The sequence below is a fragment of the Ambystoma mexicanum genome, chromosome 6q (genome assembly GCF_040938575.1).
Source record: "Ambystoma mexicanum isolate Mex_15411 chromosome 6q, UKY_AmexF1_1, whole genome shotgun sequence".
Taxonomy (NCBI): domain Eukaryota; kingdom Metazoa; phylum Chordata; class Amphibia; order Caudata; family Ambystomatidae; genus Ambystoma; species Ambystoma mexicanum.
In genome coordinates this window covers 1,644,483,199-1,644,505,021 of record NC_090937.1, presented here as the reverse complement: position 1 = coordinate 1,644,505,021, position 21,823 = coordinate 1,644,483,199, and the positions used below count along the sequence as shown (strand labels likewise).

The following is a 21,823-nucleotide window of genomic DNA, read 5'->3' as shown; positions in this document are numbered from 1 at the left end:
AAGAGATGCGCTGCCACTGAAGACAGTAGTGCTAACCTGTTCTTTCTTGTCTTTATAGGTGTTGCTGAAGACTGGATTCCAGGAAGGTAAGCCTTTTTCCCTTAGGCCCAGGATCAGATGCTGAAGGCACGATGAGCGTTCTGCTGCAGAGGATGCAGAATAACGCAAAGCAAGATTCATCCATCGGGTGTGGTTTAAATAGCCTCCTGTAGTACTTAGGTGTCTCCTTCCACAGCCTCGCCTAGAAGAAAAGAGTTCCTGCTTTCAAGAAGAGTTCCAGTGTTCTAAACCTAGGGAGTGGCTCCTGCCCCACCCAACAGGAAAAGTAGTCCCAAACAGAAGAGGATCAGGGGCTCAACTGGCAGGTAAGTAAGCAGCATGGTCTGCTGCAGGTAAGTCCACCCAAGCATTATGAGCCCGGCGCTTCCAGCGCTGGGACTGGGCATATTTATGAGCCTGGTGCCACTGGCGCCAGGACAGGGTCCAAAAGGTCCCAATTGGGACTGGTTGGCACTCAGAACCTGGGTTATGGTTCTGCTTCCAAGGGAGTTGGGTAAGTCCTGACCTTTTGGAAGCAGAGATCATGACATCATCTTTGGCTTTAGGGGCCATATATAGTTCACTCAGGGCCACATGTAGGGGACCCTGATCTCCCCTTATATCTGACCCTGTTTCAGTCACCTGTTGTGCGATTGCCTGCAACCAGACCGTTTGGTCCTGATGAGTCCACTCACCTCTCACAAATAGCTTATGTAAGAAGTGCTCTCTGGCTATTTTCATATCTACCAAGGTCGTCATTCTGGAATTTGAGTTCCTTCCTGACTTACAGAAGTTTGTATTTTATTTTGCAAAACAGACCGTTTCCTTAGAGCGTTCCTTTGAGGGATGCTTTCACAGTGTAAAACAGCGTGGTGATCTAACCGGATATGTGTATCTGGTCAGTTGGCACACTGTATTAATCTGCAAAAGTGGTAAATCTAACCCAGAATATCACGGACGAGCCCCCACTTTTGTAAGCGATATTCAATCAACACTACAGCTAAGTCAATGCCTAGTCTGGGATGCTGAGGAAAACCCTTATTGATGTATTTTTATATCCAGTTCAGTACTCTGGGTGACAACCCTTGTATAACACCCCCCTCTTAGAATCCCCCTGACCCCACTGAGCCAAGAAGTAGGTTTGTTTTGCAAATTAAAAGGTTTATTTGAAAATGTAAACAATATATATATCACACTTCTATAAATAAATTGATAATGGATATTACACTTGTGAATATGAGCAGTAATCAGCAAGAGGTAACTATGAATAGGAACAGAAGAACAAGGCGGGAAAGAATGCTTTATATGGTTCAAGGAAACGCAAGGTGGAATAAAATGCAGTACAGAAATAACTTGTTATGATTTTAGCAAAAGGTAATATGATCACTTTTTCTTTTGACAATTCACCCCCCCCCCCTATGCAATACCAGAAATGGAAGGAGAGCACACAGTCTTCAAGAATCCCAACAAATCACACTTTATAATGCAATACACAGTTCCAGTTCTCCCAGCAAGCTTAGGGAAAACAGGGATGAGTTTTAAACACAGGCAAATTACTTTAATGTGGTTTGCAAGGAAGTGAAAAGGTGCTAAAAATTGTTTTTAATTCCCTCTAGAGGTTCAGGGTAGGTGATGGCTACTTTATATTAGTTCAGGTTCCAGAGATACGGACGATTAAATAAAGGTAGTTTTTCGGATTTAAAGTAAACTCAAAATGACAGGTGACAGCTTGCAGCTGCAGGATTGACAGGTGACAGTTGTGCAGCTTAAAAATGACAGATGACACGATTTCTAGGAGGCAGTTCTACTTAGGCTAAAATAGTTTGGATTAGATTATTTTAACTAAGAGATTAGTTCTGCTAGGTTCTCACAATACAAATTTGAACTAGGCCTCGTCATGGATCTGGTCAACACGTCCGGCTGCGGTTCTGTCTGCTCGGCGGCTCAATCAGGCACCGGTTCTGCTCACAGTGATCTGGGTCAGCTCTGCTCTGCTGGTCTAGCCTCTCTGGATTCTGGATGTAACACTGCTTTCTGGGTACTGCTACAGGTTCTTGCAAAAATTCTCGGCAAAAATTCAAACAGCTCGCCCGGCTGTTGAATAGTTTGGTTAGTTTTGAGGCCTGCTGAAGAGGATTCAGCTGGTGGATTCAGGCCTCTTTGCTACAAATTCTGGAGTTAATTTCTGCTACAGGTTCTGGCGATTTATGGATTTGAAGTCTGGATCTCTGGATGTGAAGTCGTCGGTCAGCATGCTCCGCAGCAAATGGAATTGAATCTCTCTACCTGTCCCAGCAGTCTCTTTTTATGTGTTTTGGAAAGTGGGTGTGTGCGTTGGTCATAACTAAACCTGCCCCTCTCACTTATCATTGGCCAATTCCTCCTCTCTCCCTTGATTGGGGGAAGGAAATGTGAGTCAGAGTGATGCTGTAGGTTTTATGGTCAGAGGAACCTCCCCTTGTCAGATTGAACACAAATCTATTTCTGACCCAAATACATATTTATCTATGTACCATTTTTCTAATATTATAGGTCCAGTTAACATATTTTCTGTAGCACCAAACCATCCGATCCCTGTCTTTGTACGATGTCATGTCCACTGATGACAGAATTCTCCCCTTTTCATCCAGATAACGACCTCTAAACCTTTCCAGATTTTACACAAATGTGCACCAGGTATATGGGTTACAGATGATAAAGTGTCAGATTTTTAACATGCATACATTTGGAGTGAGACCCTATTTTCCGCTAGCAACCACCCATAATACACCACAGGGTCCTAACGCCTCTTAAAATGTTCACAGAAAAATCACAAAAATAATTATATTACTTATATAATTCTGACAAGTCCGCACTATGAGTTATCTATCTTTTTAAAATTATGCTCTGGTCAAAAAGGGGTGTGGCTTCCCACATCACAGGGTGGAATAACTGGTTTATCCACTTCCCCCAAGCCAGCTTGTTCACAGAGGCACAGCTGCCCCCCAGTTTCTCCCAAGAGGAAGCTATTTTACGACGCCCCCAATATAACATTTGCCTGAGTCAAGGAAGTTGCATTGTTCTGTCCCTTCCAGTTCCCAGGTGCTCCACCCCTAATCTAATCAGAGAGGTGAACTCCTTTTGGCAAGGGGCAGCAGGATGCAGCTAGGCCTGGGAAGGGTGGCTGTTGATCCAGTTTCAACTCCTGTCGGGGGTAGTTGTCAGACAGAATTCAGTTTCATTAAGCCAGGTTTCAGCTAAATGTCACTTTTTGTTCCCAGTTTTCTACATTCAAATCAAACTGACAATTTTTACCTATACATTAAATAATTACTTCCTTCAAGTCATTTCAGAATATAGTTTTACATTGTATCCACCTCTTAGCAAGTCTTTCCTTGGTCTGGTTTTGTTTCATTTGCTCAGTTTTACACAAAAGTCTGGTGGTTTTAAAACGCCGACTTTCTGATAGTGGTGAGTACTGGTAATGCAACCATTTTTGGGATTAAGAAAACAAATTCCCCACAGTTCTGAGTTGCTTTTTGGCAATCAGCATTGCCATTCCCAATGGTTTCAGGCTACTGTGTGTGTAGCCCAATGGTGGGTTTAGGCAGTGCCCTCCTGTGCTCACAACATAGGCAAAAATGGGTGGCAGCCTATTCTTCATGTTTTCCCTGTGCACTCTCTGGGGAGTTCTGGCCATCATGATGTTTTCCATGCCAGTACTGCACAGTTTTATGGTAGGGCTTGGATGCATGGGTTAAAACATCCCACACACACACAGGTTCATAACCGGTGGATCCTAAACAGGGGCAGATATCAGCGCTGCCACTGATATACTAGCCTGAATAGACACAATTTTAGCAATAAAACACTGAGATAAGGAATCATAAAGTTCCTGAGAGCGACTCGTAGTTCACTCCATGTTAGCTGTAGATGTCAAGGATTTAACCACAGAGAAAAGTTTTTTAGGTTTGCATAGAGTTAGCTCACCTTTCTGTGCCCAATATGAAATTTCTGCAGCAAAGAGGGTATCAGAATAGGCAGCTGCACAGGCCTTATATTGAGATCTAAGACAAGGATCCTAAGCACACCGCCATTTCCGCTCAGCCTGTCTTAGCTCAAGTCGAGCTAATTTAAGCTGCTCCGAGAACAAAGGCTCAGACGAGAGCCTACGCGGCTGAATTAGCATTAAGGGGGCCACTTCATCAGCTGCCTCTCGCAAAGAGGTCGACCACCAGAGCCACACCACATTTGGCTCTAACTGGGGACACACAAGCCTGGCAATCAGCTGTATGCCAACTGCGTTACCAGACTATAGGAGTTAAGCTCCTAGGTGACCTCAGTGCCGTATTAAGGATACAGGTCAAAAGATAGTGGTCAATCCACAGCACAGGCTCAGCCGGATGTATAGTAAGTAGGGTTTCTTTGGCCAGAATCAGATCAAGCGTATTCCCCAACCTATGGGTGGGTTCAGATACTAATTGATGCAGGTCTAAGTCAGCCAGGCTATTAAAAAAGAATCTAAAACTGGAGCCCAGGGGCCATTACATTTGAGATTAAAATCTCCCAGTACAATAGAATGAGCAAACAATCTGTAGCTCTACAATAAGATCTAAAAAGGGCTCCAAGAATCCAGTAAATGAACCGGGGGATGATAAATTATAAGAAAATGACAAATAAATTGCAGTGACAGGTCTAATCTCAACAGTAGTGCTTCCATGGCTAACGTATGGGAGAGTGACAGCTGAGTAACCCCCAAGTTGGACTTAAAAAGCATCGCCACCCCACCTCCAATTTTAGAGGAGGCTCGGTCAAAATGAATGATTTTATAATCAACAGGAATAGCCTGCGCCATTGCAGGTGCTGAGACCTCATGCAACCAAGTTTCAGTCAAACACAAACCATCAGGCTCACGCTCCGATAAAAGATGGTATACTTCGGCAGCATGTGCTGGCAATGAGCGTGTATTAAGCAGCATAACAGACATGCCATCCATGCTATGCCTGTGACAAGGTGTTTTAGGAGAGACAGAAGGGAAACTAAAAACAGGGCAGGACTCAAAGCCACGTGGAAATTGTAGGTACGGAAGCGCTAAATTTAAAAGGGCCTGCATAGTAAAACGTATAGTGCCTCCATAGCACGAATGGGTACAGGCTGGCTTGCCTTTGTCGTGCTCAGAGCAAGCCCGCTACGCGGACGGTCAAAACGGCACATAAATGCCATGAATGAATGGAAAGGAGGCATGTGAACGCCCACATCAAGACAAAGAAAGAGGACTGCCCGCAGAAGGCGGCGTCCTGAGTGAATCTCTCAGAGTAACAGACTATTGTTAGCAATTCACTGGTACACAATAAAAGCATCAATAGATGCAATTAGATACAAACAGCAATACAAGTATTTATTCAGCAATATCTGGCGCTGAGTGGCTTTAAATGGTAACCTGGCAAAAGGCAACCTCACCTCTCACAGGTGACATGAGTCACGTTGGCATGCATGTGTCACTATGTCACATTCTTAGATTGCTCACCCTCTCTCAATACTGTTTATCACGACGCCCACATAAGGTGGCTGCCAGGCACATGAACGCCCTATTTCCTAAGCTAGAGCCAACAGTAAAGGAGAGGACAGAAGCCAGCCAGACCATTTAAACATACTTTTGTGCCAAGCAAGCAACACATTTTACAAAACCAGTCAGGGACTAAAACTCAGGATTCATGTTCGTTACAGTGCAGACCTGTCTAGGCTACTCATTTTCTCATGTAACTCAGTATATTGTTATTTTACAGTGCACCATCCAATCGAAATTGTGAGAGGGGGCAGAGTGAGGGGGGAAAAGGGGAGGCATGTAGAGACAGAGAGAGAAAATGAAAGGGTATTCCTCGCAAAAAATACATTGGGGTGCAAAAATATCTAGGTTCCTCCTGATAAGTAGAGACAGGAAGAAAATAAACAAGAAATACAGAGGATGTCTTTATACTGCTATACTATCATGACCTGAATTTTTAACCGTCCACAAACAAGAATAAATTGGGCATGTATTTGTTCTCGACAGGTCATCCTTCAGATATTTGTTGGGCTCAAGTACAACAGGGAAAGGAACTTCCCGCTCAACCATCTCATGTCCCAACCCTCTTGTGGGTAGGCTCACACCTGGGTGATCATGGGGAGTCCATGTCTATCAAACTTCCAAACCCCATATGACAAATTACATAAACACCAAATATAGTTCTAATCTCCCTTCCAGAACGACCACCTTTCCAAATCGGACGTTGCCACCTACCAAAGCGTACATCTGGTGTTCTATTGCATGTAACTCCCTCCTCACCAACGCTTTACTATCTAACCCGTGTAAGTAACTTGAAAGGAGAGCAACCAGCTCTACTTGTACCGACCAATAAGCCTATGTAATGTTCCTGCACAACTCGGCTCCTCTGTCTCCTTTATCATTTTAGCATCTGGGAGCATTACATTTACTCATAATGAAAGGAAGGGCCATGCGGGTAGGGACAATTAGTTTTAGTCCAATGGAACACATTCCCAAATGAGTACAATAGGAAGAAACAGAAGATGTTATTAAAATAAACAAACCTAATTATTAGTATTTTATTCCATAATATTACTTCTAAATCGAAGCACACCACTAAATTTACCATTTAATACTTGGTGGAATTTCATTTGCTCCATCCATGTACCCAATACCTTAATAATACTGAGTAATGATGATGTGCTTGGTAGCGTTGTCTTCACCATACATTTGCCTCGTGCCTTTGCTTTGCTATTGTTATCCTGTTTTTTGTTTGTTTTTGTCTGCCCTGTGCTTCCACCTTCCCTCTACAAAAATAACTTCATTGCGTTGTACATAGTTAAACCTGTTCAGTCAAATTTGTATTGTGTAATACACTATGGGCCTCATCACGACCTCGGCGGTAGGGCTAACGCTATTAGCGCGAGGGCTATTAGCGCGACCGCCATAGCCCCCGGCGCTAATAGCGCAGGATCACGAGTTGGGTGGACTTGGAAGTCCCCATTCCCCATTGAGCCCATTCGGGAATGCCCCATTCCCCATTGGGCTCAATGGGGAATTTTTGCGCTCTTACCGCCGGCGGATTTCCCGCCGGCTGTAATAGCGCGAATTTTCGGCGGATTTCCCCCCAGTTAAGAGCTGGGGCGAAATCCGCCGAAGCCCTGATTCGGCGGACCCTTAAATCCGGCGGTAATAGCGCTACTGCCGGATTTAAGGGTTACCGCCGACGTCATGATGAGGCCCTATGTGAGTTACTTTATGTCATATCTTTATTGTATTTCGACCTGCTCCACGATTGGCAGTCTATATGTCTAGTTTCCTTTAGTATTTCATTTGGTCCAAGAAATTGATAATTAATTTTCTATTGCAGCTCGTTTTTCACCAATTCTGAAATCACATATTATATTCAGTTGGTTTTTGTATTATATCTTTCACTGTTTACAAACTATTTATGTTTTTTATTTTTTCACTAAATATTCATGCATACCTGTTTCTTGTGAAATAAACATTCAAAGAATTTTTTCACAAACTTGGGGCTGCTTCGATTGCTTTAAGAGAATCCTAAAATGTGTGATATCGTAATGGTATGCTCAGGGAAATAATTGAAACTAAACCTATTGAGATTTGTATTAAAAGCAGTACGGATTTCCTTGTTGTACAATAACAATTATTAAGCCTACGAAAAAGTATCTGTATGTTTGTGAAGTGCACATTAACCCCCACCATGTACCTTGGTAATAGAGATCATTTTCATTGTTACACTACTCAGTGGTATTTATGCTGTTTGTGGTGTTGTCCCCTTTAAGAATGGGGTCATGATGGTCATGACATGGCTCCCCAATAAAAAAGGAACCTCAGCTGGCATATGGGGCAATAAGGCAGCAGGCATGCTGCATGCTCTATTTTCCAGCACTTCAGCCCATAATCTAAAAAACTGCAAACCATCCAAAATAAAGCCCTACAAGCTGCCCTCAACCTCCCCAGAACTGAACACATTAGCTGTCCGCAAGATGGTACACTGGCTCCCCATCCGGGAAAGAAAACACTTCAAGACCCTAACCATCACCCATAGATGCATTTCCAAGTCAGCACGGCCCTACCTTGCCCAAAGATTCACCAAATCGCACTCAACCAGGCCCCTTAGAACACCTTACACACAAAGACTAGTTCAACCAACATTCAAATGTGCCAAAGCAGGTGGCTCAAGCTTCCCAGTCATAGCTGTAAAGCAATGGAATTCCCTCCCACTCAAACTCAGACCAGAAGACTCCTACTGGGCTGTCCGCAAAGCCCTCAAAACATGGCTCTTCAATTAACCCTCCCTGATTCATGCTTCCAACCGCATCCGGACGTCTGTAGTCTCATGCATGTATTCCTATGACTGTAAAGTATTTACTTTTATGACTGTATGTAACACTTTAACTATGTTTACTACCTATGGTGCCTAAAGGCCTCCTGTAAACAGGTTCAACCCACCGCCCTGATATCTGAGGGCGTGTGCGCGCTATACAAATGAATAAGTAGATAAATAGATAAGGAGGTGCAGACCTCTGCCCACAGTGTAGAGGCCTGCCGCATGCCCAGCCGAAGAACACACGTGCAGGAGGTACAGAAAGGTTGACCATTTTGTGAGCCCCAACACTGGCCACCTAAGTCGCCCCGTTACCAGCCCCTGCCTCAAGGGAGGATACCCGACAAGCAGTGGGAAGGAGACCGCCCAGTACTAATGTTGCTCAGATGGCATCACCAGAAGAAAGAGAGCCTGCGTGGGAAGATGATGAGGACGGGGGATACGTTCTTCCTATTTTGTGCCTAGGGATGATCGGGGTGTCACCAACGAGCGGGGCAGGACTGGAGTAAGATTAAATGGAGTGAGGAATTTGATCCAAGGATCTGGGATCACCAGGTGACGAGAGGACTTCTTGTGTCCTGTAACGGAATGGGTGCCCGGACTGGAATGAAACCGAGGCCATGTTAGTTCACATGTTTTGATTTTTACAGTTTTTTTTGTTATAAAAAAGGAGGAGTGTGGTGTGGTCCCCTTTAAGGATGGGGGTCCTGACTGTGTCATGACGTGACTCCCCAATAAAAAAGGAACCTCAGCCGGCATTGCGGCAGCACAGCAGCAGACTCCCTGAGTGGCAACTGGTGTCCATGTCATTCGTTGTATAGCTGCCATGTGATCACGGCCCATATATGTACTCCTGGCCTGTGTGCCCATGGCGCTAGTGACTGGTCTGGGTGATCCCACACATACCCCGGTTGTGTGATCAAAGACCTGAGGGTTAGGGCAGGGTGACCCCTGCATCTGGTGTGGCCACGTGATTGTGGAGTGTCTGTCCCTGCTGGGTGCCACTAGCAACTGTCTGGCTGATCTGTATGCCCACGAGCCAACCACAACACTGTCAATCTTGGAATGATGAAGGTGTAAATGGACCTTCAGTGATGCAAACTGGTGACCATGAGGTCAAACACAGAGTCTGCAAGTGGATGTATTATTCCACTGAGCCACAGACCAGGACCCTGAATCAGGGATCTGTAGGACATGGACGCCTCTTCCAGGAAGAAGCAACATGGAAGAAATTAAGATGGGGAACAAAGGGGACGGAGAGGGTGTGGGCAAGAGAACGTGTGCACCGGCAGAAACTAAAGCAGATCCCTTTTATAGTTTGTGGTGTTGCCTTTTTCTGAACACGACGATAAAACAATAGTGCATTCAGTTATAGAAAAATCGAATTTATCACATGATTAATTCATCTACAATAAGAATGAGCTAAATTAAATTATGTAAGGATATACAAGTCATGCACAGAGGGCATATAATTGAAACGCCCGCAGAGGATACTGCCCATCCCTCCCCCACCCTCCATCACATACACACTGGAAAGGATTAAGGTGGGCTACGAAGGAAAAACAGAGACAACTCAACATATTCCCACAATAAGAAGACAGATTCCTTTCCCATAACAAGGGCGAGGAAACGTTGCAGGTCCCTCACCTCCAGCCAATTATGTCACAATTGTTCCTTTTTAGCTTGTGCTCTGTTTTCTATTTACAAATGTAGCACTAGTGAGAAAGAGTACGGCTGTCCAAGGGAGGAACAATGGATACACATCCACACGGCAAACATCACAAGGTGGCAGCAGTCTCCCAAGTAACCGCTCGTTATCTGCAGCCAATGGACTGACATGCGCAGTGCTGAGACACTAGCCATAGGCGCATGCGCAGAAAGAACATACTGAATGGCGCATGCGTGATGAAGATACACTTTCATAGTCGACTCAGGAACCAGCGAAGGCAAAGCATGCTCAGAGCAAGACAGCTATCAGCAAGGCATGTGCAAAGAAGATATTGGAATTAAAACTGTGTTTTCAGAGAAGAGACAGTCTGCTCTTCAATAATTCTTTTTGGGCATAACCAAAAGAAAACAAGTATTGCAAAACTAAAGAGAATCATTTATTTCGTATATTTTGTAAATGTTATTCAGATAAATATGATTGTGTGTGATTTAATGTTATGCTATTGTTAGGTTTCATGCACAGATTGTCCACACCCTGTGTTTAGTTACTTTGAAGCTTTATTTGTTAAGAGAGTCTCCCCTCAGCTCCCGGTGCAACGGCTGTCTTCTTCCCGTGTGATTCTCAGATTTCAGAACCACACTGGCAGAACACTCTTAGATGGAACCGTGCAACCGAAACATTCTAATAACAGATCTACATTATAACATGTCCTTCCACACAATATTTACAAAATGCGGTATTAAACTATGTACAAATAAAGAAAACACTGAAATGTTACTATAGATAATTGCTTAATAAAAGGATAGACGTGGATAAGTTCCATAACTAATGAAGGATAGTATGGCATGATTGATGATGGTTCACACAGTTCACAGTTTCAATAATAAATAAATTCTTTTTCCTCGTTTGGTACAATTCTTCTGGGTCTTGTAAGAATTGTATTATCATCAGAGGCTCCTGTATGCATTCCCTGACTCACGAATTTCCCAGAAAAATCAACACCATTTGCAAACATTTTATTTTGATCAATGTCACTTATCGGGCTATATCTATGGCTGTCCTTTTCTCTTTCCAAAATGACATCGTTGCATGACCACTTGTTACTGTGGTGTCACATGCCCAGTTATTTCCGGGTCACGTGACACACCGGAAATAAAAGGAATCACCGGAACTGGCGTTAGAACGCCAGTCCGGGTTTATGCAGCGAAACGTGTGGTCGCGTCTTTCTATTGTGCACCGCGGCGCACCAAGCCAGGCCCAAGCTGGGCCTACCCCCAAGGTCGGGCCCCACACACACCACCAGGGACCCGACATCACACTGGTGACGAGGGGAAAGGAGAAGAGCCCGCGAGAGGAGCTGCATACAACACGCGCAGCATCCGAGCCTCGTTTTCACACCCCCAACATTCCAAACCTACACGCAGGCCCGACGGAAACTTTGGAAGCCTCGTTCTCAGCCCCCCAACGTTCTAGGAGCATCGCGCTCGGTACAAAGTGGTTGCAGCAAGTCCTGCCTCACCCAAGAACAATTTAGGTTATTAAAAAAATATATATATATTTTTTCTCCTATTGAACTATTAAAATATCAGGAGGCACAACCAAGCTATCAAAGTCAATGTAAGACATCACTCAAGCACCCAGGCACCTGCATCACGACACGGGTTAGTGAAGCCCTACCGGCCTGCAATTTTTGGCTGCGCCATCACCCCAGTAACGCAACATGTCCAGCAGAGAGTCAAGCCCCTTGAGGGTCAACACTAGCTCGTCATCCAGAAGGAGCATCACCACAGATCACCCGACCCAGCGCTCACCACGCTCATGCCTCCGTTTGACCCATTCACCACTGGAGCAGCCATTCGCTGGGAAATCTGGCTACAACAGTTTGAAATGCATCTCGACACAAGAGATATCACGGTACCAAAGAGGAAACGCACCTTCCTTTTGCTCAATATCGGGGCTGCCGCCTTACGCCTGTTTAACGCCATCCCAAACCGTGGAGACGGAAACGACTATGACGCTGCGAAGACTGTGCTCACTAACATGTTCAAACCTGACCTCAACCCAGACTATGAACGTTTTCATTTCTGCATGGCCAGGCAGCGAGACACCGAGACAGTTGATAAATTTCATGCACGCCTGCGTGAGATGGCAGTCGGCTGCGAGTTCCCTGATGAGGAGTTCGCCATCCACCTCCAAATAATCAACGACATATCCTCAGAAAAACGGAGGAGAGCTATCCTCTCAGAGAGGAATGTACGCCTATCCCGCATCCTGGAAATGGGGCGCCTTCGTGAGCAGACGGAAGACCAGGTAGCGGTGATCGAGGCGGCGATCCAGAGACTTCCACTCGACAGCCCGAGACCAACAGAAGACGTTGCAGCCATATCCAGACACCGGAACACTCGTGTGAAGCCTGAGCAAAAGGCCCACATGCCGCAAGGGAAGGAAAAAGCCTGCAAATGGTGCGGCGGTCCGTGGCACAAAGGTGAATCCTGTCCCGCATGGGGGTCAACATGCCGAAAATGCAACTGCCTTAATCATTACGCTGCAGTCTGTCTAAACCTGCTAAACCGAAACGACAGAGAACCAACTCCGTGACCAGGGCAAGAGCGCCGAAAAAGTTTGCACCCAGAGAAAATCCATTCCAGCCTAACAAGAAAGGAAAGGCCAGAGCCGTTGATCACTCCCAAAGATCCCCGGACACAAGCGAGAGTGATGACAGCGATGACAGCGAATCCCCCGATAGGAGAGACAAAGACAGACGGAAAAGAGGGAACAAGCGGATACACCGGGTGCACCTCATCTCGGCCGTTGAACCACATAGATCCCGACAACGGAAGAGACCCTCATGTACAGTCATCGCCAATGGAGGACCACTAAAAGTAGTCATTGACACTGGCGCAACAGTGAATGTAATGCCAACGACAGCATTCGACAAGCTCCGCCTGAAGCCCAAACTCCATGAGAAGAAGGTCCGACTATACGCCTACGGATGCAAGAAGCCCCCACCAGTGCTAGGATCCTTTAAATCAGACTTTTCTCATAATAACACCAGTTGCCGGGCACGCATATATGTCGTGGATGCTGGCTGTGAAACGCTGCTAAGCTGCAAGACAGCGGAAAAACTGAAATTAGTACATTTCACTTTCAGCCTTCAACACAAAGAACTCGATGGCCTACTAGAACAATACCAGAAGATATTCCAAGGCATCGGATGCCTGAAAGGCCGAACCATCAAGCTCCACATAGACCCTGCCATCGAGCCGAAAGCCGTCCGACACCGACGGATACCGTTCCACTTGAGAGAGGCAGTGGAGAAGGAACTGGCCAAGCTCGAAGAAGCAGGAATAATAGAAAAGACGTCAGGCCCAACCCCGTGGGTATCCCCCATGGTGGTTGCCCAAAAACCCAAACAACCCAACGCAGTACGAATCTGTATAGACATGAGGCTTCCCAATGCAGCCATCGGAAGAGAACGCCACATAACTCCAATGATAGATGAGCTCATTGTGGACCTCACAGGAGCAACAATATTCAGCAAACTGGACCTCAGATCCGGCTATCACCAGCTCCGACTAGCCAGAGAGTCGAGATATATTACCACATTCTCCTCTCACCTCGGTCTAAAACGGTACAAATGGCTTAACTTCGGGATATTGTCAGCTGCGGAGGTATTCCAACACGAAATCCAAAAAGTCCTCGCTGGCCTAGGGGGCACCACAAACATCAGCAACGACATCCTTGTGTACGCGTCAAATGAGAGAGAGCACCACAAATGCCTGGCAGCAGTCCTGGGCAGATTGGAAGAAGCAGGCCTGACGCTAAACGCAGAAAAATGCGAATTCGCAAAGGAAGAACTATGTTTCTTGGGGTACATCTTCAACGCAAAAGGCGTATCACCTGACCCCTCCAAGTGGAGGACATAAAGAACACCAAGGCACCTCAATCTGCCACTGAGGTAAGGAGCTTCATGGGAATGGCGACGTACTGCGCGCGGTACATACCAGACCTCGCCAATATTGCAAGCCCACTCCGAGAACTAACGAAGAAAGACCAGAAGTGGGAATGGACATCGATCCACCAACAAGCATTTCAACAGATTAAGGACTCACTGTCAGCCTCCACAACCATGGCATTCTTCAACATAGAAAGGCATACCAAACTCCTTGTAGATGCCAGCCCGGTTGGCCTTGGAGCGGTACTAACCCAGACAGACATTGAAGGCAACGTGTTCCCCATCGCATTTGCCAGTCGGGCACTCACCAAACCTGAGCAGAACTATGCACACATAGAGAAGGAAGCACCCTCTATCCTGTGGGGATGCCGTCACTTCAAAGTGTACCTGCTGGGCAAGCAAGCAAAGGTATTTTCGGACCACAAACCCCTGATCCCGATATTCTGAGGGTCGGCTCCTCACCCACCAGCATGCATTGAGAAATGGATGCTGCAACTGCAACCCTACAATATCGAAGTTGAATATCGCCCAGGGACAGACAACCCAGCCGATTACCTGTCCCGTCAACCGAGGCCTGCCACGGAAGGAGAACAACGCCATTCGAAGGAAACTGACGAACATGTGTGCCACGTAGACGCCTGCGCCCGAACACGAGCCCTGACCTTGCAAGAAGTAGCATGTGAAACGGAAGCGGATCCCATCCTGCAACATACCACCACCGCCATCCAGTCAGGTAATTGGAAGAACTACCTCACGTCCATGGCCCAACGCACCACATCAGCTCAAGCCAAACTCCGAGCAATATTCGGGATCCGACATGAGCTCTCTGTTGCCCCCGAAGGGGTACTCCTCAAAGGCCACCGAATCATACTGCCAGCATCACTAGAGGAGAGAGCCCTCCGGCTAGCTCACAGCAGACACCAGGGCATTGTCAAAACCACGGCATACCTAAAGTCCAGAATGTGGATGCCCAACATACAACAACGGGTAGTGGAGCTGGTAGAATCCTGCGCAGCCTGCCAAGCCTCCAGAAGGCCTGAGAACCCGGAGCCCATCCGTAGTGCCCCAAGAAGCAGCAAGCGGTGGGATGCAGTCAGCATGGACCACTGTACAATTGCCGGCGAAGGATATCTACTCGTGGTAATTGACGAGTTCAGCAGGTATCCTGAGGTAGAACACGTGGCGTCCAGCTTGTGGGATGTTTTTACCCATGCATCCGAGCCCTAGCTCAAAAACTGTGCAGTACTGGCATTGAAAACATCATGATGGCCAGAGCTTCCCAGAAAATGCCCAGGGAAGTGCATGAAGAATAGGCTGCCACCCATTTTTGCCGATGTTATGGGCACAGAAGGGCACTGCCTAAAAACCCCCATTGGACTACCCACACAGTAGCCTGAAACCATTGGGAATGGCAATGCTGATTGCCAAAAGCAACCTAGAATTGTGGGGAATTCATTTCTTGAATCCCAAAAATGGGTGCATTACCAGTACTCACCACTATCAGAAAGCCGGTGTTTTAAAACAACACCAGATTTTACTTTTTTGTGTAAAACCGAATAAATGAACCCAAAGCAGGCCAAAGAAAGACTTACTGAGAGGTGGATACAATGAAAAGTTATATTCTAAAGTGACTTGAAGGTTTATAACAAGACTGGCTGAGCTGTGGATTTCAGCAGTTTAAGTAAATTTGGACTGAAAGACACTAAAAATCTAAATGTTTGAAAGAAATGAGTGACCTACTTTTGAGTGTCACATAGGTTGCAATTGTTTAAATGTCATAGTTTTAAACTTAGAATCAGCATTCTAGCTGCATATGTAAAAAATTGTTAGTTTATTTGAATGCAGAAAACTGGGGAACAGAAATGACATGTAGCTAAAAACTGGCTTAAAGAGATTCCAATTTTGCCTGGCAACTACCCCCATCAGGAGTGAAACTTGATTCACAGTAACTTCCCAGGCCTGGCTGTTTCCTGCTGGCCACACTAAGGATATGCCATCTCTCTGATAATTGAATTAAGGGGAGCCCCCACAGAATACAGGAGCTCTGAACAATGCAACCCCCTTCACCCAGGCAGATGGTTTATTGCAGGTGTCGTAAAACAGCTTCCTCTTGGCAGAAGCTGGGAGGGGCAGGGTCTCTGAGCTTGGCAGAAACTGGAAACACTGGTTTCTGTACCATGTGACCTGAAAAGACACACCCCTGTAGCCAGAATATGGTTTTAGAAAAAGGTGAATAACTCATAGTACGGACTTGTCATAAGTATTTAAATGATACCATAATTCTTGTGATTTTTCGGTGCACATTTGAAGACGTGTTAGGACCCGGTGGTATGTTCAGGGGGGTTTTAGCGGAAAAGAGGATATTACTCAAAATGTATGCATGTGAAAAATCTGACACTTCATCAATTAATATCCATACTCCTTGCGCACATGTGTGTAAATTTGGGTTAATGTCCGATATTGCAAACCAGTTAAAAAGTGCAAAATATTGCCATTTCTGAATGCAAGCCCCCAGGAAGAGCAGATTCGGACAGGGTATACCTCCTGTGATATGTGATGGGTGCATGTAATTTTAAACAAATGTGTACCTGTGCAAATATGTTTTTAGGTCAGATGTAGATTGTGTGTAAAGTTGACAGGGGTGGGTTCTCTGTATCATAAACAGACCTCATCATGATGACACTTCATTTCATTCCCCCAATCAAGGGGAAGAGGAGGAAGTGGCCAATGGCAAGTGGAGAGGGGTAGGGTCTAATGATGCTGCACACACACCCATTTTAAAAACAGATAAAAGCAGACAGACAGGACAGATAGGGACATTCTTTTCCATCTGCTGCGGGACGCTCCGCCGGAAAAATCCATACTTTACCTCCATAAACCTCCAGAGAGCCAACATAGAGAATTCAATCTATCCCCCTTCAGAGACCCAGACCAGACCAGCAGAGTAGAGCTGACCCAGACCGCTGTTAGCAGAACCAGAGAGCTGAACCGGAGTCCAGTCCAAAACCTGACCAGATCCGTGGCGAGGCATATTTCTAAATATATTGTGAGTACTTAGCAAAACTGTGCAGAACCAATCTCTTAGTTAAAATAATATAATTCAATCTATTTTAATCCAACCAGAACTGCCTCCTAACTGTCACCTGTCATTTGCAAAGCTGTCACCTGTCATTTTCTAGTTGCAAACTGTCACTTGTCACTTTGAACTTTAAAATTTCAAATCTGAAAAACGACCTTTACCATATCGCTCATATCTCCGTGACCGTTTGTCTTAGAGACTTGCAGTAACTTTCATCTGGAAGCTGAGATCCTAGGCTGTCCTAGGACCCCATAATGATAGTGCTAGTCCTTGTAGTTCCTCTGTAATCGCGCCCGATGCACTCGGAAAAATCTGCCGCGATTTGCAAATTCCTCCACGTGTGAAAACAGCAGCTTCCTTACTTTCATTTGCCAGAAATTCGTTTAACCTGCTAATCATCCCTGAATCATTGCAAGAGTGAGCCTGGACTAATATTAACTAGATACCACTCACCCTGAACCTCCAGAGGGAATTAAAAGCATTTTAGCATATTTTTCACTTCATTGCCAGCACATATAAAAGCATTTTGGGCCTGTGTTTCAAACTTTTGTAGTCTAAGCTTGCTGGGGTGAACTGAATCACATTTGATTGCATTTCTGAGAACTGTGTGCCTTCCTTCCATTTCCTTGCATTGCATAAAAGGGGGGGGGTGAATTGTCCAAGAAAGTGATTACATTGTCTTTTGCTGAAATCCTATCAAGTTATTTTCTGTACTGCATTTCATTCCACATTGCATCCATTTGAAACCATAAAAGTATTGTTGCTATCTTATCCATCCTATAACCACTCATCATTGATTATCAAGAAGTGTGCTAGTGCCAGACTATCCATTATTGATTACTGATCAGATTAAGTGTGATATCCAATTATTAATTTATTATAAAGTGTGATATATATATATATATTGTTTAAATTCTCAAATAAACCTTTTAACTTGCAAAACAGAACTACTTCTTGGCTCAGTGGGGTCAGGAGGATTCCAAGGGAGGGGTGTTATATAGGGGTAGTCATCCAGAACGCATGAACTGGACATAAAGATATATCAATAAGGGTTTTCATTCAGTATTCTAGACTAGGCGTTGACTTAGCTGTAGTGTTGAATTGAATCCTCTTACAACCAACACGGAGACCACAATCCTCACGCTAGAAAAGATCTTCGCAACACACGGAATACCAAGAAAGATAAAGAGCGACAACGGACCATCATTTACCAGCCAAGAGCTGCGCGACTTCTTTAAGGACATAAATGTAAAACACAAGCGAATCACCCCAAGATGGCCCCAAGCAAACGGCGACGCCGAGAGATTCATGGGGTCACTCAATAAGGCCATTCGCATCGCCAAAGAACGAGGACATCCATGGCTGAGAGCGGTATATCGTTTCCTGAGGACCCACAGGCAAACCCCACACTCTTCCACAGACATCAGCCCTGCTGCTCTCATGCTCAGGGTACCCATACAGGCAGAGCTTCCCATACACCCTCAGTGGGTAGCCCCTGAACCGGACATCCCGGTCAAAGACGCCATGCGACTGAGGCGAAATGAACGAGAAAGCATTACCAGGCGAGCCAGTCACAGAGAGTTAACGCCAGGCGACACTGTCATCATCAAAAACCGGGATACGCCCAAGAAGATGTCCCTCAATTTTGAACTCCAACCGTGGACAGTCAGTGCGGCAAACCACAGCATGGTTATCGCCACCCGAGGGAGCGAAACAGTGACAAGGAATGTGTCACACTTCAGGAAAGTACCACCCGAACTGTGGGAAGAGTGGCCAGCGTCCCCAAGAAGAGAGACGATGGCACTGTGCACGCCCCAAGACCAAGTATCACCCCGAACCTATGCCACGCCAAGAGACCCTGAGACGACACACCAGCAAGAAGGTAGGACTGAACCTGAGCTCCCAAGAGCGGCCATGCCAGAGAGAGGTAACACCCGATACCTCCTGAGAGAGAGGCCGAGACCGTCCTCCCATCTCCAGGGATACGTGGTGGACGGAGTTTACCTACAGAAAACCCGGCCAAGATGAACTCAGAGTCAGTTTGAATGCACGGTACCGTTCTAATGTTTTGTTGTTAATAGTAGTGTAAACACCTCCAAGTTGGGGAGGAATGTGGTGTCACGTGCCCAGTTATTTACGGGTCACGTGACACACCGGAAATAAAGGAATCACCGGAACTGGCGTTAGAACACCAGTCCGGGTTTATGCAGCGAAACGTGTGGTCGCGTCTTTCTTTTGTGCACCGCGGCGCACCAAGCCAGGCCCAAGCCGAGCCTACCCCCAAGGTCGGGCCCCACACACACCACCAGGGACCCGATTTTCACAGTTACCATCTTCTAAAATTACTGACTTCTTTGAGCATTTAACCACTCTCTGTGGAGATCGGAATTTGGACTCTCCTTTCATGACTCTTCTAGGTTCTCTTACCCTGATCCAGTCCCCTTTTTCAATTCTACTTTCTTTTGCATGTTTTTGTTTGTCATAGTATTTTTTATGTTCTTCTTGTTTCCTCTTTACTCTCTCTTTACAATTTCTTCCATATCAATGTTTTTATTCTTCTTTAATGTCAACCAAGCAGGTCTGAGTCTGTTGGTAGCAATTCTTCCTCTCATAAGAGTAAAAGGTTCATCCTCAGTTACAAAATGTGGAGTGACTTTGTCATACATGCCAACCCTCCCCATTTAGGCGGGAGACTCCCGACTTTTCAGTGAAAAATATGACTATTTTTCACATTCTCCCGCCTAAAATAATTGTAGCCCCAATGCATTCCTATGGGTAAAAATTACGTCTCCCGATTTCTCTGCTGAAATCTCCCTCCCAGGTGCGGAATGTTGGCATGTATGTTTTGTACGTGTTCAGTACCTCCTTAAGTGTTTCCTTCCATGGCAGTCTATTTACAATGGCTAACTGAATAACATCCTTTATGAAGCGGTCATGCTCTGAACCAATCCATTTTTCATAGGATGATATAGCGCAGTCGTGTTATGCTTTATGGCTCGTTCCTTGAGAAAGCATTGAACCTCCTGTGACATGAATTGTGCACCATTATCCAATATCAATTCTTGAGGTTCACCCTCTCTATTAAAAATGTGTTCCAAAAATGTCTTTACTTTCATAACAGAAACTGACTCTTCAATGATTCCACACTCCACCCATTTCGATGTATAGTCAACTAATACAATAAAATATATCTTTTGTGGTTCTAATATCTCATATCGACCAGCAATGTCAATAGCTAACTTTGTCCACACTGAATCTGGTACCGGTATTGGTTGCAAGGGTGTGACCCTGGTAACCTTTCCTTTGTCACTCATTGCACAAGCGGAACATTCCTTGACTATCGTTTCCAAATCACCCCACATGTTGGGCCACCAATACGCCCTCCCTCACTCTTCTCTTCGTTAAACTCCTTCCCATATGTCCTTCATGTGCAATTTCCATAATCCTCCCCCTTAAATTTGTGAGTGGAACAATGCGATCTCCCCGGTATATACATACTGCATCACATGATAACTCGCCTTTCATCTTCTCCCAAGGTTCTATAGCTCTATCCAAATCTTTCCAACCACTCTCCACCGCCTTTCTTAATTGTCCTTGTTCCAAATCTAGCTTTGTGGCTTCAATCCATTCCTCCTTACAAAAACTAGGATGTATCTGTGCTATAACACAATCGGTCTCTTCCTCATTTCATTTAAAATCTTCATCTTCAGAAGAGCATGGCAAACGGGAAAAACAATCAGCTACAATATTCGTTCTTCCTGGGGTATATTTGATGGTCACATTATATTGCATAATGATCAATATCCACCTTCTAATGCGCGGGGAAGTCAAATGTGTGTTCTTTGGGTTTAGAACGTGAATAAGGGGTTTATGATCTGTCTTAAATTCAATGGGGGTTCCCCATATAAGTCCTTTGAAATGCTCTAAGATCCATTTCACAGCTAGAGCTTCCTTCTCAATGGTAGAATAGTTCTTTTCCGCCCCTTTCAATGTCCTGGAAGCGAAAACAATTGGCACCACATTCCCATTCTGCACTTGTTCTAAAACACCTCCCAACCCTATATTGCTGGCATCCACATACACGATGGTCCTAGCGCTGCAATCAAACATTTTTAGGGCAGGTGCTCTGTTAATTAACATTTTGATTGACTTTAGTTCGTCTTTGCATTCCTCAGACCATTCAAATTTTATACCTTTAGTGAATAAACTTCTCATCTGAGTCGTTATAATCGCATAATGATCTATAAATTTCGAATAGTATTCTGTGAGTCCCAACAAACTTCTCAGTTGGTCTTTATTGGAGGGATCAGGAAGCTTGAGGATGGTGTTTACCAAAGTCTCTTTAGGTTTAATCCCTTCAACATTGATGCAATGACCAAGATAAGTCACCTCTCTTTTCTTTATCTTGCATTTTTCAATCTTTAAGGTGAGACCCTTTTGCTGTATAACTTGCAACACCCCTAGTAGTTTGGCGTCATGATCTTCCTCAGACATAGCGGAGACTAAAATGTCATCCTGAAAGTAGTGCACACCTCGTAGAACATCAAAGAGATGTTGCATCAGTCTCTGGAAAACGGCAGCCGCCGTTGCCAAACCGAACGGCATTCTTTTATACCTGCACCCAGGGGCATTATAAACGAAGTAAGATGCCTAGACTCTTCTTCTAGAACTACCTGATGGTATGCGGAGGATAAGTCTAATGTGGTGAGCTACTTTGCAGGCTCCAT

General features: G+C 45.3%; 1 protein-coding gene across 3 annotated transcripts in view; it reads right to left on the bottom strand.

Moving 5' to 3' along the window:
* LOC138516961 (zinc finger protein 630-like) overlaps positions 1 to 21,823 on the bottom strand; it is a 172,806-nt gene that overhangs the window by 35,101 nt on the left and 115,882 nt on the right. Inside the window, exon 1 of one of the 3 annotated variants that reach the window (XM_069632435.1) lies at positions 10,041 to 10,209. The exons of the other annotated variants lie outside the window; for them this stretch is intronic. The gene's annotated coding sequence lies outside the window, so the exon portion shown is untranslated. Of the gene's footprint in view, positions 1 to 10,040; positions 10,210 to 21,823 lie in introns of those variants that run through there. 3 annotated transcript variants of the gene reach the window in all.